We start from the raw sequence: 16,194 nt of genomic DNA on the forward strand, positions 1-16,194 counted from the left end.
GAGCGCGCGGGCCGCGTCGCCGTCGCCGCCGTCGCCGCCGCCGCCGCGGGGAGCGCTCGCTCGAGCCGGGGCGCGCGCACTGCGGGCGGGCACGCGCGCTCGCGGCGCGCATCCCAGCCCCGCGGCTCGGCGGGCGCGGCCGGGCGGCTCCGGCGCGGATGGGCTCGGGCTCGGCGTCCAGGCGTCCGGCGGGGCGGGGGCCGCGGAGCCGGCTCGGCCACCGCGCTCGGCCGCGAGTGACAGGCCCGGGGCGGAGGGCGGGGCCCCCGGCGGGGATGAGGTCATGCCGGGCGAAAAAAGCCCCTGACGTCACCTGCAGCCAATCAGCGCGCGCGGCTCGGGGGCAGGTGACGTCAGCCGGAGCCTGAGCTGCGGGTGGAGATTAGAGGCGGCGGCTGCGGGGGGTGGGGGGCGGGTCTCGCCGCCGCCCCGCGCCCTCGCCCCGCGCCCTCGCCCCGGTCCGGCTCTTAAAGGAGCCACGCGGCGCCCCGTCCCGTGCCCAGGACCCGGCGGGCCGGCAGCCGTGCTCCGGGACGCCACCTCCAGGAAGTCTACCCGGCCGCAGGGCTCTGCGTCACCCGAGACCCCCCTGCCTCGCCGCACCCAGAGCCCCGACGGTCCTGCCGACCGGGCCTGGGGTCTGCCGCTCGCCCGCCGCCCTCCGGGGCTGGCGCCGGTTCCCTCCCTCGGCGCCTTTGTTCGCGCGGGGCCGCCCGCGGAGAGCCTGCCCGGCCGGCCGGTGCGAGCCCGGCGGCGAGGCGCCCGACCTGCAGCATCCGCGCCCGCCCGCTGCGAGACCCCGGCCGTGGGAGCCCGATCCCCACTTGGGAGGAAATGGAAGCTCAGAGGCGACACGGTTTGCCTCAGGTCACACGTCTCATGAACTCTGGGGGGTCCCCAGAACCCACGGGCGTCTCCGGCGCAGCGCTGGCCCCAGCCCCCATGCCAGGACGGAGGCACGAGACGGGGGGACTTGGACCCCCAGAGGCCCTCAACGCTTCCAGTGAAGAGCCCCCCGCGCCCACCCTGACGCCCCCCGTCCAGGCGGTCCAGTGTCCGCCCCCGACGACCGCTGTGGGAACACGCCCGCCTGGCGGCGGACGCCGGGAGTCCAGGGCAGGAGGAAAACATAGGTAATTACACCCTGGCCACGTGTCGCCGGAAGCGCACAGGGCCGGACGCGCTGGAGCAGGGGCAGTCAGACCACCCCGGGGTGACCGCGGGCAGGGGCCGGTTGAGGAGGGACTCCGGGCGGGAGGGACACAGCGACTCCGGCAGGAGGCCCGGGCCTTCCCCTTGGGGGGCCGAGGTGGGGGGTGGGGCTCAGAGGACAGGCGCAGTCACTGTCTACTGAGTCACCCAATATTTACCGGGCGCCTTTCGTGGGCCAGGCCTTGGTGCTGGACACTGAGGACACAGCCCTGAGGAAGGGGACAAAGACCCTTGTTCAGGGCAGGCAAGGAGCCCTGGGAGACTTTGAAGGTAATTATTCTGGGGGTGTCCAGACCGTCCCCCCTCCTCACTGCCCGATGGAGTGGGGTGGTCCCCCTTCCAGCCTGGAGTCCGCAGCCAGCCTTGGCCTGCGGGGTCTCCTTCAGGAGTGCAGCCCCTTCCTGGGGAGAGGGACCTGGGAGGCTGCCCTCCGCAGAGGCCGGTCACCGGGGGGTCACAGCGAGGCAGGCACACCCTCCGCGAGGGTCTGCGCTCCGGCTGGGGCAGCAGGGGCTGCCGTCTCCCCTGCCTGGTCTCCCTTCCGCCTCCCAGCTTCGCACACAGTTGGCGATTACTAAGTGCCCGTAGCTCTCTGCTCCGTTGCTAGCCTGAGTCGGGGCAGCGTGTGTCTACGGGGGGTGAGTGGTGGAGTTCCTGACTCAGGGCCAGCACCAGCGATAAACAGACACCCGGGTGGGGGGTGGGGCTCTCCCAGAGGGGGCCCTGGGAGCCCAGGGGTCGCTGGGGGCGGGGGCTGGGCTCAGGTCTTTCCTTTTCCCTGCCCCAGGCTGGCCCTGCCCCAGAGGGCTCCGGGGAAGGGGCCCCGGCTCGAGGCGGACCCTGAGGCTGGAGGGGTGGCTCGCAGGGATAAGGCCAGGTTGGTCTCAGGCCTTCTTCGGTTTGGGGTCACTGATGTCTGCAAAGTGGGGAGGCTGTGCCCTGGGGAGGGGGCCAGGCAGCGAGTAGGGACCCCCAAGGAAGCAGCAACAGACTTGGGACCTGCAGGAGTGGGGTTGTCACTGTTAGATAGAGGACTGTCACCTGGGGGCTGTCACCTGGAGGAGATGCCTGATCTGGAGTGGGGTTGTCACTGTTAGATAGAGGACTGTCACCTGGGGGTTGTCACCTGGAGAAATGCCTGACCTGGAGTGGGGTTGTCCTTGATAGAGGACTGTCACCTGGGTGGTGTCACCTGGAGAAATGCCTGACCTGGAGCGGGGTTGTCCCTGTCAGATAGAGGACTGTCACCTGGGGGGGTGACACTTGGATGAGTGTCACCTCTGTGCATGAGAAATGACCACTGGGATTACAGCAGAATCACCCTCCCAAGGGCACGCCCCTCCCCAGGGACAGCCCAGGCCTTCCAGGAAAACCTGTGTGCCACCCCTCGAGGTCACATCGAGGTCACCACCTGCCCACTGCTCGGGCATAGTTAGGAGCTGCCCAGGTAGACCCAGAGTTCTTAGGGGACAGTGTGCACTCCCAGGCCACCTGCAGATGCAGACCACAGCCTGGCTGGGCAGAAGAGGAGCCCCGTGCAACACCCTCTGTCTCCTTGTCTCCCGGGGCTCACCTGGGCCTGGCAGGGACAGCAAGGTCAGGCATCCCCTCCAGGTGTCACCGTCCCAGGTGACAGTTCTCTAACAGGGGCAACCCCACTCCAGGTCAGGCATTTCTCCAGGTGTCACCACCCAGGTGACAGTCCTCTATCTAACAGGGACAACCCCACTCCAGGTCAGGCTAGGCTCCACCCCCCTCACTCAGTAGGGGGTCGGCCAGGCGCCTGGCCTGGGGCTTATGACCCCGGACCGGGTCAGCTCAGCGCCACCCCGCACAGATGTGCATCGGAGTGGGGGACGCGACACGGGAGGGGCTGCCCGCTGGGCCCTGGCACCCACCCCGCGGCGGCGGAGGATCCTGCGCGCGGTCAGGGAGGCGCCCAGGCCGTGGCGGACCCAGCAGCCGGGCAGAGCCGCGCACCTGCGGGCAGGTGGCTCGAGCCGGGCGGTCCGCGCGCGCCCTCTGCCGCCCGCAGGCCGCGGCGCAGGGTCGGCCGCCGTCGCCTCCCGCTGCTGGGAGGACGTCCAGGGCTGTGCTAGGGGACCCTTTCTGTGCTGGAAGAAAAGTGAGGTTCACTTCTCTTGCTGATTTGCATACAATTGTTTCAGCTAATGATATGTAGGAAACATCTTGCCACTGTGTTTCCCTTTAAGTCAAGGCATAGTTAACTCCATAAAATGCCAATCTCGGGTGTTCAAGTAGATTTGTCTTCTGTTTATTTTTTATAAAAGTTATTTTTTATTGTGGTAAAATACACATAACATACAATTTACCATCTAAATCATTTTTTTTTTTTTTTGAGACAGAGTCTCGCTCTGTTGCCCGGGCTAGAGTGAGTGCCGTGGTGTCAGCCTAGCTCACAGCAACCTCCAACTCCTGGGCTCAAGCGATCCTCCTGCCTCAGCCTCCCGAGTAGCTGGGACTACAGGCATGCGCCACCATGTCTGGCTCTTATATGCTTTTAACACACATTTCAGATTATTTTCTTTCCTAGTTTATTATTATGACGTCTTATAACTTACAAATGTACGTAGTGAACAGTATAACAAATTCTTGGCTGCCAGACCCAGCAATGCCAACATTTTCCCCTTTTTGCTGCAGATGAGAAAAGCAGCAGGTGAAGCCCCCGTCCCTCGTTTGCCTCTCCCAGAGGCAGCTGCTCTCAGGTGTGTGGCTGCCTTCCCGGTGCCGTCTTTGCTGCATAGCGAGGTCTCCACGTGCAGCAGGTAGCTTTACTTTTTGTGCTTTCAAATACATGTGATTATCATAATGTAACTATTCTTTTTCAGTTTGCTTTTTTTCACTATCCAGCCCATTTGTCCTCTAAAATGAATGTTTTAAAAAATGAGACAGGATCTTGCTATGTTGCCCAGGCTGGTCTCAAACTCCTGGCCTCAAGCAGTCCTCCCGCCTCAGCCTCCCGAGTAGCTGGGATCACAGGCGTGCAGCACGGTGCTGGCCTCTCTGTCCTTTTGATGCAGACGAGCTGGTGCTTCCATTTTACCTGCTTTGCAGGTCTCTGTTGTGTGAATACACTGTTTATTTGGCCACTGACGGCGATTCAGGTGGCGGTTCCTGCTGCATGAAGCAGTGCTGTGATGGGAACTCTAGCTGCCGTCTCCCAGCTCCCTGACCGGCCGCCTCCACGCTGCGCAGGAGAGGGTTCGAAATGCAGGATCTCACACACCACCCCGAGCCTGCTGAGTCAGAATCACGAGATTTGTGTGTACACCCAATTTTTTATTTTCCTTTTTGCAAAATTCTGTTTAATTTTTAAAAGTACTATACAACGAAATTGAAGTTTTGTTGACATTTAAACAATTATGGCAAAATACACAAAAGAGTTACCACTGTGACCATTTTTAAGTCTACACTTCTGTGGCATTAAGCACATTCACAGTGTCTTGCAGACACCACCACCAAACGTCTCCAGAACTTTCTCATCTTCCCAAACTGAAATGCCGCCTCCATTAAACACTAACTCCCATCCCCTCCCCAGCCCCCCGCACCCGCCATTCCCCTTTCTGTCCCTATGGACTGGACGACTCAGGGACCTCCAGTAACCACTTACGTGAACCAGACAGGATGTGTCCTTTGTGTCTGGCTGATTCCACTGAGCATAACGTCCTTGAGGCTCATGCACGTTGTCGTGTGTTAGAATTTCCTTTCTTTCTAAGGCCGAATCATACTCCATTGTGTGGACAGACCACGTTTGTCTGTCCATGCATCCAGCGACGGACACTTGGGCTGCTTCCATTTTTTGGCTGTTGGGAATGATGCTACAAGGAACACTCGTGGGTACGTATCTGTCTGAGTCCCTGCGTCCCAGTCTTTCGCAAACGTATCCAGGATTGGAACTGCTGGGTTGTGTGGAAACTCCATGCCTGCCTGTTGTGGAACCACCAAACTGCTCTCCTCCGTGGCTGCACCGTTGAGCATTCCTGCCAACCATCTATGAGGGCTCCAATTTCTTGACGTCCTTGCCAAAATTGATTTTTGGGGGTGTCCAGTTCTATGGATCTTAGCACACGTGTAGATCCACGTACCGTCATTGTAACCAGGACACAGGACAGTTCCATCACCGCAGAAACCTCTGTAGTCAGTTTCCTTCCACCCCCAGCCCCAGCAACTGGTCTGTTTTCCGTCTTGACGGTTTAGCCTTTTTGAGAACATCCTAAGAGACCGGGTGTGGTGGCTCACGCGTGTAATCCCAGCACTATGGGAGGCTGAGGCAGGAGGATCGCTTGATTCCAGGAGTTGGAGGTTGCTGTGAGCTAGGCTGATGCCACGGCACTCTAGCCCGGGCAACAGAGTGAGACTCTGTCTCAAAAAAAAAAACAAAAAAAAAAAAAAGAAAGAAAAAAAAAATCAGGTCTAAAAACAGGCAATTCACTGAGGAGCAAATGGAAATGTCCAATACAAAATTTGAAAAGTAGAATGCATTTAGTGGTAGTCAGATAAATTCAAATCACAGTAACAGTGATATATTTCGTACCCACCAGACTGGCAAAAGTTAACAGGAATCTTAGCAGCTATTGCTGGTGAAATTGGGAGAGAAGGGTATTCTTAAACATTGTTCTTTGGAATGTAATATTTTGCAGTATTTTTGAAAACAACATTAGGTAATAGCAATACAATTGGCCTTGAGATTACTGAAAATAAAAGCAAATGTGAACATATATATGTGTACACATATGTGTATGAAAGATTGTTTGCAGTGGCAAAAAAATCCTAACAGATCGGAAACCAATGCTGAAAGGTAACACCTGCTACCAGACCAGACTGCAGTGGACTTGGAGAATTCCCTGAAGGCTTTGGTCAGTGTGACATGTGACACGGAGAAATGAGCACAGTGGGGTCCTATTTTGGTGACACACACACAGATGATATTTTACACATATGCTGAGCATGCGCCCGAGGGTGGCTGGGACGGTGGGTGGGTGGCTGGGACGGTGGGTGGGTGGCTGGGACGGTGGGTGGGTGGCTGGGACGGTGGGTGGGTGGGTGGCTGGGACGGTGGGTGGGTGGCTGGGACGGTGGGTGGGTGGCTGGGACGGTGGGTGGGTGGCTGGGACGGTGGGTGGGTGGGCTGGGACGGTGGGTGGGTGGGCTGGGACGGTGGGTGGGTGGGCTGGGACGGTGGGTGGGTGGGCTGGGACGGTGGGTGGGTGGCTGGGACGGTGGGTGGGTGGGCTGGGACGGTGGGTGGGTGGCTGGGACGGTGGGTGGGTGGCTGGGACGGTGGGTGGGTGGCTGGGACGGTGGGTGGGTGGGTGGGGTGGGGAGGGCAGCAGGGAGGAGAGGGAAATGACAATATGAAAATGAGTCTGGAGTGTATTGTACGATCCCACCTATGGAAGAAGTTTACGTGTGCGTGTGTGTGTGTGTGTGTGTGTGTATGTTTGCTGTGTGTAAAGAGGCACCGAGCTACACCCATGGCCACTTCCTCGGAGAGGTGTCTGTGATACCTGTTTTAGTGAAAGAAACTGAGTTGCAAAGAAATGTGGGTAGTAAAATTCTAACTGGTAAAAATGCCACTGCCCCCGCCGTGTCTGTGTGTACGTGCTTTTATACACTGCATGAGGGGCTGGGTAGGGCACAGCCCGGACCCCTCTGCGTGGGGCTGAGGGAGCAGGGCTGTCCCAGGAGGCTGGCTTCTGATGATGCGATGTATGTCTACACTGTGAAAGAACCACACAGTCACGACAATGAAGGTCCCCCCATTCCACAGTTCTCCTTCTGTGTGTGTGCTGAGAACATTTAGGATCTACCTTAGCAAATTTCAGGCATACAATAAAGACCGTATTTCTTACCTGTGGTCATTTTGCTGCACGTTGGATCTGCAGAACTTACGCATCTCACACAACTGAAACTTTGTCCCTTTGACCCTCGTTGCCTCACCTCCCCTCCGCCGGCCCCACAACCACCATCCCGCTCCCGCCGCTGTGGGCGCAGCCCGCACGGCCCTCATCTCTGTGGGGTGCGCCGCCCGTCTTCCTGTGTCTGGCTCCTTCCATTCCACGCCAGGTTTTCCAGATCCCTCCATGTGGTTGCAAATGACAGGATTTCCTTCCTTTTTGAGGCTGAGTAATATTCCAGCGTGCATGCAGGGCTGTGTGTGCGCGCGTACCACAGTTTCTTTTTAGAAAAAAGTCAGACACACACATGCATGGAGCAGGGTGGTGGTTACCAGCAGCTGGGGCAGGAAGGAAATAGGGAGAAGTGGGTCAGGGACCTGTGGTCACGTAGGGCAGTAAGTCTAGAGCCCACAGCCACAGCCGCAGCCCCGGAACGGCCGCAGCAGCCCACGGTTCTGGTGGGTTGAGGGGGGAGCGGATGGGAGGGAAGAGCAGGTGGGAGGAGCAGGTGGGAGGGAGGAGTGGGTAGGAGGAGCGGGTGGGAGGAGCAGGTGTGGAGCCTCCTGTGCCAGGCAGGGCCTTTTATACCCCGGCCCAGGGTTAGGCCGATTAAGTGTTGGCCTCATGATTCCTGTTTGTGCCTTTTCTGCAGGGCCACAGAGAGTGAGTGTGATGATGTAAATGTGTCTGTGTGAGTGTGTCACTGTGTGTGTGTGTGAGTGTGCTCTTCCTGTCCACAGCCTCCCTTGGCTCTCACATCTTTCTCATGTTCTAAATTTGGCCTCTTTCCCAATTTGTTAGCTTGTTATTAATAGAAATTAATTTGTTTTTTAATCTGTTGACATAGTGGATCCCATCGGCTCGTTTTCCGAGCTGAGCCTGCCTTGCATTCCGGGGACAGATTTCACCAGGTCATGGTGTGCACGCGTTCCCACGCTGGCGGTCACACGCGCGCACGGTGGCGGTCACACGCTTCGGCACGTGGCAACTCCGCGGAGCTAGCAGAGTCCAAACCACTCAGAAAAAGAGGAAAGAAGCAAGCGGGCTTCCGAGACCTGACCCGGGGAAGGCTGTGAAGTGCAGACCGGGAGCCTGTGACGGGACGACCCTCGGGCCCGCGCTGAGAGGGTCCCTAGAAGGAAGTGGGGGGGGGGGGCGTGCGCAGGAGCAGAACGACACCGTTCGTGGCTTCTACGCGGCGACGGATTCGGTGCTTGCCCCAAACCAAAGTGGGAGGCCTGAAACCGTCGGAAGGGACGGGGTACGAGCGTGGCTGGGAGGCGACAGAGGTTCCGCACACACCCACAGCGCCATGCGCGAACACAAGCGCCGACCCGCTGCGCTCGGCCCGGGAAGGCGCGGAGAGAGCGCGGAGACGGGAGCCCGGCAGGAGGAGGGTTTGCGGGTCTCCCTGCGGGACTCCTGCGTAGAGAGCTCTCCGGACCGGGGTCTTCCGGAGTCACTCGGGGCTGAGCCCGGGCAGACTCGGAGACGCCCCCAGCCCGGCATCCCTGCCCGCGAGCGGAGGTGCCCAAAGTCCCAGGCCAGCGCCCCGTCCTCAGCCCGCAAACCCTTGCCTCCCCGCACCTGCACCCACAGAGCAGGCCCTGGGGTCCTCTTGGGACACGGCCCCTCCTGCCGGAGGAGGAAAGAAGAAAAAAGGGATAAAAAGAAAAATGAATTTACTGGCGGTCCTTCACGCCTTTCTGTCAACGGCCCAATCTCGGGTTGACGGAAGCAGCGGCGAGAGCAGCGCCACGTCCACCCCCGTCCCGGGGAGTTTGCGCCCCCGGAGGTGAGAAGCAACATCCAACCGTTCAGAAAACCACCGAGTTGCGCTGAACTCTGTTGCGTTGGAAATGCTCACAGGCACACCTTGGAGATATGTCGGTCTGGTTCCAGATCACCCCAATAAAGCAAATATTCCAATAAAGTGAGTCACGAGTTTTTTGGTTTTCTGGTGCATATAAAAGTTATGTTGAGGCCGGGCACAGCGGCTCAGGCCTGTAATCCTAGCGCTCTGGGAGGCCGAGGCAGGAGGATGGCGTGAGCCCATGAGTTGGAGGCTGCAGTGAGCTATGACTGATGCCACTGCACTCTACCCAGGGCAACAGAGTGAGACTGTCTCAAAAAAAGAAAAAAGTTATTTTGACACTATACTGTAGTCTATTAAGTGTGCAATAGCATATGTCTAAAGAACAATGTATATACCTTAAGTAAAAAATTATTGGCCGGGCGCGGTGGCTCACGCCTGTAATCCTAGCACTCTGGGAGGCCGAGGCGGGTGGATCACTCAAGGTCAGGAGTTCAAGACCAGCCTGAGCAAGAGCAAGACCCCGTCTCTACTAAAAATAGAAAGAAATTATCTGGCCAACTAAAAATATATATAGAAAAAAATTAGCCAGGCATGGTGGCGCATGCCTGTAGTCCCAGCTACTCAGGAGGCTGAGGCAGGAGGATCGCTTAAGCCGAGGAGTTTGAGGTTCCTGTGAGCTAGGCTGATGCCACGGCACTCTAGCCTGGGCAACAAAGCGAGACTCTGTCTCAAAAAAAAAAAAAAAAAAAAAAAATTATTGCTAAAAAAGGTTAACAATCATCTGAGCCTTCAGCGAGCCCTAATCTTTTCACTGATGGAAGATCCCGTGCCAGTGTTGATAGCAGCCGACTGCTCGACGGCGTGGTGGCTGCTGAAGACTGGAGTGGCCGTGGCAATTTCCTTTTCCTTCCTCCTTCCCTCCCTTCCTTCTTTTGTGAGAGTCTCACTCTCTCGCCCAGGCTGGAGTGCAGTGGTGTCATCACAGCTCACTGTAACCTCCAACTCCTGGGCTCAAGGGATCCTCCCACCTCGGCCTCCCAGAGTGCTAGGCTTACAGGCCTGAGCCACCGCGCCCGGCCTGTGGCCATTTCTTAGAATAAGACAACAGTGCGGGAGTCCCCAGACCCGCCTGGGAACAACAGTGAAGCCGGCCACAGCGACGGACTCTTCCCTCCATGAGAGATTTCTCTGTAGCACCCACAGCAGAACTGCCTTCAAAGGTGACGTCGCTCCTCTCAGACCCTGCCGCTGCTCATGGACTGTTCTAAGTCCTTTGTTGTCATCTCCACGGCGCTCAGGGCACCTTCCCCAGGAGGCGACTCCATCTCAGGAAAACGCTTTCTTTGCCCACCATAAGCAGCAGCTCCGCATCTGCTCAGCTTTTATGGTGAGATGGCGGCAATGCGGCCCCTCTCGGGCGCCACCTCTCGGTCTGCAGTGACCCCCGCCACTCAAGTCATCCGCGAGGGCTGGCATCGACTTCTTCCAAACTCCTGTTAATTTTGGCATTTTTCACCTCCCATAAATCATGAATGTTCTTACTGGCACCTGGAGGGGCAAATCCTTTCCGGAAGGTTTTCAACTTACTTTGCCCAGATCCATCAGAGGAATCGCGGTCTGTGCAGCTCTCGCCTTATGAAATGCGTTTCTTAAACGGTGAGACCTGAATGTCGAAACGGCTCCCCGGCCCACGGGCTGCAGGACAGACGCTGCTCAGCAGGAAACTCGAGTCCCCCTGGCGCTGGGGCCACCGTGCTCTGTCGGCGAGCAGGGACACTGTGAGAGGACTCTTGATCCGAGCAGTAGGCCTCGACAATGAGCGGGCTGGAAACATCCAGTAACCGCGCTGTGAACAGCCGAGCTCTCGCCCACCCACCCCTCCCGCCTCTTGGCCCCTGAGGGTGGAGCCCCGTGGCTGTCCCCCCACTGGTTGTCCCCCCGCAGCTGTCCCCCTGCAGCTGGCCCCCCGTGGCTGTTCCCCACGGCTGTCCCCCCGTGGCTGTCCCCCCGTGGCTGTCCCCCACGGCTGTCCCCCTGTGGCTGTCCCCCACGGCTGTCCCCCACGGCTGTACCCCACGGCTGTCCCCCTGTGGCTGTCCCCCACGGCTGTCCCCCACGGCTGTACCCCACGGCTGTCCCCCTGTGGCTGTCCCCCACGGCTGTCCCCCTGTGGCTGTCCCCCACGGCTGTCCCCCACGGCTATCCCCCACGGCTGTCCCCCCGTGACTATCCCCCGCGGCTGTCCCCCCGTGGCTGTCCCCCACGGCTGTCCCCCTGTGGCTGTCCCCCACGGCTGTCCCCCACGGCTGTACCCCACGGCTGTCCCCCTGTGGCTGTCCCCCACGGCTGTCCCCTGCGACTGTCCCACAGAAGAGCAGCCCTGAGCCCTGAGCCGCAGCCGCTGTGGCCCCCTCTGACCGGAAGGAAACGAGGAAGATGACGCCTCCCTTCTTTGTGGATGTCCTGTGATTTTCAGCCCTATGTCCCCTGAGTGACTCACAGCCGGGCCGGACCCGCCAAGGAGGAAGGCCGGGCCTCAGAGCGCCCCCCCATGGCCAGCGTCACGTGTCTCCTCCCGCTTCAGAGAGGCGAACTCGCCGTCCACACCCACCACGTGCGCCTGTGGCCCGCGGTCCCATCTCACACCCCCAGGAAGCTCTGCCCCCCCCACGCGTCCTGCCCCCCCCCAGTGTCCCGCCTCCCTCCGCAACTCCTCTGCCATCTCCACGACGGCCCTGCCAGGCCCCTGGCTGACCCCAGGGCAGCCTCAGCCCCTGCCAGGCTACCCCCGGGACCAGCGTGGTCTGACTGCACCCCCGTGTCCCCAGCACCCCCTCTGTCTGACAGAAGTGATGGAAACCAAAAGACAATGGAACAGCATCCCCAAAATGCTGACAGAAATAACTGCCAATCTTCCCATGACAGAAACACACACGCAGAAAGAAATAACTGCCAACCTATAATTCTATACCCAGTGAAACTATTCTTAAAAAATAGAGGGGTAGCGCGGTGGCTCACACCTGTAATCCTAGCACTCTGGAAGGCCGAGGCGGGAGGATTGTTTGAGCTCAGGAGTTTGAGACCAGCCTGAGCAAGAGCAAGACCCCGTCTCTACTAAAAAAAGAGAAAGAAATTAGCTGAACAACTAAAAATATATAGAAAAAATTAGCCAGGCATGGTGGTACATGCCTGTAGTCCCAGCTACCTGGGAGGCTGAGGCAGGAGGATCGCTTGAGCCCAGGAGTTTGAGGTTGCCGTGAGCTAGGCTGAAGCCACAGGACTCTAGCCTGGGCAACAGAGTGAGACTCTGTCAAAAAAAAAAAAAAAAAAGAGGGACTACAAACAAATTTTCACAAACAAAAACTAGCAGAATCTGTCACCAGGAAATTCATACCAAATGAGATACTGGAAGGTATTCTACAGGCAGGAAAAAACAGAGAGCCCAGATAGGACCAGGCTGGGCAACATAGCAAGACCCTGTCTCTTAAAAAGGTAAAGAACAATGAGCTGGGTGTGGTGGTGCCTGTGGGCCCAGCCACTTGGGAGGCTGAGGCAGGAGGATGCCAGGATCACAGTGAGCTGTGATCTCCACACACTCCAGCAAGGGCCACAGGGCAAGACCCTGTCTCTTTAAAAAAAAATTTCTTTTTTGAACTTAATGTTAAAAAATAGCACAAATCCCTTGTGGGATTTTTACTTGTGGGAAGTAGCTGAAAGAGAATTTTAATCATCTTAACGCATATTTACAAACAAGAGAAAATCAATAATCTAAGCATCCATCTCAAGAACTGGCATAAGAAGTTAAACTCCCCCAAATTAGAAGGAAATATGAAATAAAGAGCAGAAATTAGTGAAATAGGAAAAAAAAATACAATAGCGAGGGTCAATAAGCTAAAAGCTAGTTTCTTTGGAAAGATTAATAAAAAAAGAAAAGCTACAAATAACCAATATCAGGAATGAAAAAGGAGACATCACTACAGATCCAGTGGCTTTTTTAAAAAAAAACAAACCAGGATATTATGAAACACTTTATGCCAAACACATTGAAACTATAGTGGAAATGGACAAATCTAGACAAATACAACCTACGAAAACCATCACAGGAATAGATAGTTCTAGAACTAGTAAAGAAACAGAATCTCTGATATAAAAATTTCCTACAAAGAAAACAAAGAATTTGGTGAATTCTACCCAACATTTAAGAAATAATGAATACCAGTATTACCTTTTCCAGAAAGTAGGGAAACAATTCTCAACTCATTTTACGAGGTCCCCACAACCTTGATACCCAAACATGAAAACCGAACACGCCTGTGCTCTCCGACTCAGCAATTCCAGCCAACCAGAAACGCCTCCTTATGTTCAGCAGAGACACACATGAGAACGTCCACGCAATGCAACATTTTTTGTAATGGCCAAAAGCTACAAGTACCTCGATGACCATCAAGATATAACGGGCAGATAAATCATGGTGTGTTCGAGAGTGAACTGACTGCTGCTACCCGCAATGAGATGGACGAGTATCACTCACATAACGTGGAGAAAAAGAAGTCCGATACAAAAGAGAACAGGCGGTATGATTCCATTTACATAAAGTTCAAAACAGGCAAAATCAGTCTGTGGAATTGGAAGTTACAAGAGTGCTTCTTTTAAAGCTCCATGCCCAGCCCCCACGCCCTTCCTCCCACCTGGACTGCCCTTCCCCGCGCACCTGCGAACTCAAATGTCTCCTGCGTAAAGTCGACTCCTGACCTCCCCGAGGTAACCGATCAAGACCCCTCACGTCCCACCATGGCGCAGCTGTCCCCTACAGTGCCTGTGTGGGGTGAGGGGCGGTTGGCATTTCAAACATCGTCTAGCCCCGAGAGGCCACCTCAGTGTGAGACCTCCATGTGGCAGGAAGAGGAGACTGCCACGCCTGTGAGGCCACCGCAGGAGCACGGGCTCCTCAACCACACACCAGGCCGTGACCAGCTCTTCCCACCTGACGGAAACTGATGACTTGAGGCCGAACAAGACCTTCTCACTCGTGGTGAGGGGCTCTCACAGGGGACGCAGAGATTCCCCCTGAACCTGCTCTGTCATGAACTCCCCCTGCTTAGGTGAACCAGCGGGTGCTACATTCCAAATCGCAGGACAAACCCTCAGTCACCAGAACTCAGCTGGTCCTTGCCAGCAAAAGTTTAAAAAAACACTATCAACTATGTGACCACTCACAAAGGAACCCACAGCAGCCACCAATCAGGTTTAAATCTCAAGCCATGTGCAGCTGCTCACACCTGCAACCCCAGTGACTCAGGAGGCTCAGGCAGGAGGTTCCCTTGAGGCCAGGAGTTCGAGACCAGCCTGGGCAATACAGTGAGCCCTCATCTCCACAAAACAAGCTTAATTCTCAAATAATTGCTACTTCCTCATAAATGTCTTTCCATTTCATGCATGTGTTTGAGAAAATCCACTGTGCTCTATACTTACACTGTGTGCGCTGTTCTGTGTGTATCTTATACTTCAGTTAAAAAGGTATTTTTTAAGAAATATATTTATGAAAGTCTAACAAGTACAGAGACTCCCCACCCGATGACACCCCGAGGTGGAATCTCTCCCATGGGTGTGACTGGTGGGTCTGACTGGCAGGCTTCGGCACCACAGTGCTTTTTCCGGACAGCATCTCATGAACACTCACTGGGGTCTCTCACCTCAGCCCCTCACTCTATCCCTTCACTGAGAGCCCCCATGTCAGGATGCCCGGACAGACTTTGAAGAAAAGGCAAACAACCCAAGAACTCTCTTTCAGGAAACAGGCACCCTGGAGGGGCTGGAGGCACAGGCAGGGGCCGGGTGGGGCATGAGCACCTGGCAGACCTGGGCAGGGCCGGGCCAGGAAGACAAGCACACACGCGGCAGCCAGGACTCACCAGAGAGCAAGAGTCATGGCTACAGCGGGATGGGGGGTACTTCTGTATGATCCAAATCTCACAATGGATGGACTCAGTAAGTTTAAAAATAAGATAAAGACATAACTGGGTAAACCAGATAAGTTCAAAAGTAAAGATAAAGACATAATTTTCAGGGACTCCCATGTGGCCCCCGACTGCAGCCGGCGTCCGGTCCAGGAGGACGGTCCGGTCACAGGTAGTCATCCCTACGCTCAGGTCGTGTGGAGTCGCAGAGCTGATGCCTCTCACCTGGTCCTCACATCCCCATAGGGAGCCACAAAAGGGAGCCCAGACAGCGTCAGAGCCAAACACTTGTTTTAAATGGCTCTCTTCACCCTTATGAGAACTGCAAGAAACAAATCCAAGAGGTTACGGCATAGAAAAGAATGAAATGAATCTAGAACATCTGAGCAGCTTTCCTAAAAATGTAACTCTTGCAGTCCAGAAATCAGGCCAGCAGCATCCTTGTAGCATCCTGCAATGAATTCTAAACCTCACATCCAGATTCTAAATCAAAAGCATTTTGGTTTTGCAGCCTACGCTGTGCATAAACAATACTGAGAGCCCATGTGCCCTAAAGAGCTACCTGCATCACCTCACTGAAACCTTGCCACCTGGAGGGAGGTACATTTGGTAGCCCTGGTTACAGATGAAACAATCAAGTTCTGAAGGCCAAAGAATCTGCCACTGGTCACCAAGCTCGGGGCCCCGCTGGTTCCAGGCCCCGAGCTTTCCCCGGAGGTCGGCCACCCCTTTTCTTGGAGACACGATTTCACTGTCTCCCGGGCTGGAGTACAGTGGTGTCTTCACAGCCCACTGCAGCCTCCTGGCTCACGCGATCCTCCTGCCTCAGCCTCCCCAGTAGCTGGGACTACAGGCATGCGCCATCACACTTGCTCATTTTTCTATCTTTTGTCGAGAAAGGCTGTTGCTCTTGCCCAGGCTGGTCTCGAACTCTAGGCTCAAGCGATCCCCCCTGCCTCGGGTTCCCAGAGCGCTGGGATTACAGGCCACCACACCCGGCCTAGAAACTGTTCTTAATTTAGTCACGATTCCAACAAGCCTGGACAGTTGGTGCCCATTAAACACAAAGCAACAGTGACAGGCACGCGGTCCGGCCCCTGCAGCAGAGGCGGGCCTCCTCGAGGTCTTCCTCCTCCTCCGAGCAGCCCGCCCGGCTCGCAGACCCTCATGCTGGCCCGAGACCCTCGGGGATGCTCGGCTGGAACTGATTTTAGAAAAGTTCACCAAGTACAAAGAACAATAACGTAGACCATACATTTTTACCAAAAGTGTTTAAACTTCTGACACCGAA

Source organism: Eulemur rufifrons, chromosome 6 (genome assembly GCF_041146395.1).
Source record: "Eulemur rufifrons isolate Redbay chromosome 6, OSU_ERuf_1, whole genome shotgun sequence".
Classification (NCBI taxonomy): domain Eukaryota; kingdom Metazoa; phylum Chordata; class Mammalia; order Primates; family Lemuridae; genus Eulemur; species Eulemur rufifrons.